The sequence below is a fragment of the Elephas maximus genome, chromosome 1 (assembly GCF_024166365.1).
Source record: "Elephas maximus indicus isolate mEleMax1 chromosome 1, mEleMax1 primary haplotype, whole genome shotgun sequence".
Classification (NCBI taxonomy): domain Eukaryota; kingdom Metazoa; phylum Chordata; class Mammalia; order Proboscidea; family Elephantidae; genus Elephas; species Elephas maximus.
The window spans coordinates 49,829,877-49,833,180 of NC_064819.1; positions in this window are offsets into that span (position 1 = coordinate 49,829,877).

Here is a 3,304-nt window from a genome sequence, read left to right on the forward strand (position 1 = left end):
TGGTCTGTGCAAAAAACAGATGGATCTTGGAGAATGACAGTGGATTACCAAATACTTAAACAGGTGGTGACTCCAACTGCAGCTACTGTTCCAGATGTGCTTTCATTGCTTGAGAAAATTAAAACATCTCCTGGTATGTGGCATGCAGCTATTGATCTGGCTAATGCCTTTTTTTTTTGCCATATCTGTTTTGAAGGACCACCAGAAGTAGTTTGCTTTCAGCTGGCAAGGCCAGCAATACACCTTCTCTTGCCTACCTCAGAACTATATCAACTCTACAGCTCTATGTCATAATTTAGTCCACAGAGAGCTCTGCAACAGGTTCAGGCAGCTGTGCAAGCCGCTCTGCCACTTGGACCCATGTGATCCAGCTGATCCAATGGTGCTTGAAGTATCAGTAGCAGATAGAGACACTGTTTGGAGTCCTCGGCAGGCCCCTATTGGTGAAGCACAGTGTAAACCACTAGGATTTTGGAACAAAGCCCTGTCATCCTCTGCAGATAACTACTCTACTTTTGAGAAACAAGTTTTGACTTATTACCAGGGCTTAGTAGAGACTGAACGCTTACCTATGGGCCACCAAGTCACTGTGTGGCCTGAGCTGCCCATTATGAACTGGGTGTTGTCTGACCCACAAAGTCATAAAGTTGGACGTGCACAGGAGCACTCTATCATTAAACAGAAGTGGTATATATGAGATTGGGCCTGAGCAGACCTGAAGGCACAAGTAAGTTGCATGAGAAAGTGGCCCAAATGCCTGTGGTTTCCATGCCTGTCACATTACCTTCGCTCTCCCAGTCTGCACCTATGGCCTAATGGGGAATTCCTTATGATTAGTTGACTGAGGAAGAGAAAACTTGTGCCTAGTTTACAGGGGCTTTTGTGTGATATTCAGGCACCACTTGGAAATGGATAGCGGCAACAATACAGCCCCTTTCTGGGAGCTCCCTGAAGGACAGGGGCTCCTCCCAATGAACAAAACTTTGAGCAGTGAACTTGGTTATTCATTTTGCCTAGAAGAGGAAATGGCCAGATGTGCAACTGTATACTGATTCATAGGCAGTGCCCAACTGGTTGGCTGGATGGTCAGGGACTTGGAAGGAATGTGATTGGAAAATTGGTGACAAGGAGGTATGGGGAAGAGGTATGTGGATAGACCTCTCTGAATGGCCAAAGAAGTGAAGATATTTGTGTCTCATGTGATGCTCATCAAAAGGTGACCTCGGCAGATGAGGATTTTAACAATCAAGTGGATAAGTGGATTTTTAACAACCACAGTTGTCCTCTTTCCCCAGCCACTCCTGTCATTTTCCAATGGGCTGATGTCAAAGTGGCCATGGTGACAGGGATGGAGGTTATGCATGGACTCAGCAACATGAACTTCCACTCACCAAGGTTTACTTAGCTACAGTCACCGCTGAGTGCCCAATCTGCCAGCAGCAGAGACCAACATGGAGTCCCCAATATGGTATCATTCCTCAAGATGATCAGCCAGCAACTTTGTGGTAGGTTGATCACATTAGACCTTTTCCATCATGGAAAGGGCAGCATTTTGTTCTTACTAAAATAGACACTTACTCTGGATATAGATTTGCCTTCCCTGCACACAATACTTCTGCCAAAACTACCATCCAGTGGACCTACGGAATGTCTTATCTACCGCCATGGTGTCCCACTTAGCATTGCTTCAGATCAAGGGACTCACTTCACAGCAAATCAAGTGTGGCAATGGACCCATACTTATGGAATTCACTGGTCTTACCATGTTCCCCATCATCCTGAAGCAGCTGGCTTGATAGAATGATGGAATGACCTTCCAAACACACAATTATGGCACCAGCTAGGTGGCAATACCTTGCAGGGTTGGGCAATGCTCTCCAGGAGGCTGTATATACTCTAAACCAGCATCCAATATATGGTGCTGTTTCTCCCATTGCCAGGATTCATAGGCCCAGGAATCAAGGAGTGGAAATGTGAATGGCACAACTCACTATTACCCCTAGTGACTCACTTGCAAAATTTTTGCTTCCTGTCCCCGCGACCCTGTGCTCTGTGGGTCTGAAAAAAAAAAAACAAAACACCAAACCCATTGCCATTGAGTCAATTTTGACTCATAGAAACCCTATAGGACAAAGTAGAACTGCCCCAAAGAGTTTCCAAGGAGCACCTGGTAGATTCAAACAGCTGACCTTTTGGTTAGCAACCATAGCACTTAACCACTATGCCATCAGGGTTTCCTTTGTGGGTCTAGAGGTCTTAATTCCAAAGGGAGGAGTGCTGTCACCTGGACACACAACACTGATTCCATTTAACCGAAAGTTAAGAATGCCACCCAGCCACTTTGGGCTCCTTATGCCTCTGGATCAACAACCAAAGAAGGATATTACAGTATTGGCTGGTATGATTGATCCTGATTGGCAAGAGGAAATTGGATTGATATTACATAATGAAGGTAAAGAAGACTATGTCTGGAATACAGAGGATCCCTTAGGTCATCTCTTAGTACTACCATGCCCTGTGATTAAAGTCAAGGGAAAATCACAGCAACCCAATTCTGACTTAACTACTAATTGCTCAGACCCTTCAGGAATGAAAGTTTGGGTCACCCCACCTGGCAAAGAACCACAACCAGTTGAGGTGCTTGCTGAGTGTAAAGAGTCTATGGAATGAGTGGTGGAAGAAGGCAGTTCTAAATACCAGCTACGACCTCATGATCAGTTGCAGAAACAAGGACTGTAATTATATTAGTATTTCTTCCTTGTACTTGTGCATTAAATATTTTTATTTTCTTCACTTATAATATGTAAACAGGGCTAGTGCGTTTTCGGTTGTACACTTGTCAGTTATATAATGTTAGGCACAAATCTGATATGAGAAGCCTCAGTTGAAAGGGAGTTTCCTTGGGGATGTGGCTGGCATTCAGTATACGCGGACTTTCTGGCAAAGCTCGCAGGCTTTTGTTAGCTCTGTATCCTACATCAGACCTCCAGTTCTTGGTACTTGAGCTAGCAGTTACCTGCCAGTCTTGGGATTTATCAGCCTCCATAGCCTGTGAGCCAGTTGCCTGCCATGTTGCCTGCAGATATTGGGACTTGTCAGCCTCTGCAGCCTGTGAGTCAGTGGCCTGCCATCTTACCTGCCAATCTTGGGATTCATCAGCCTCCACAGCCTATGAGCTAGAGGCTTGCCATCTGACCTACCAATCTTGGGTTTACTAGCACCTGCAGCTATGTGAGAAGTGTCCAGCCTGATCCACAGACTTGGGGCCTTCTAGCCACTACAACCTTGTGGCTATATACCATGG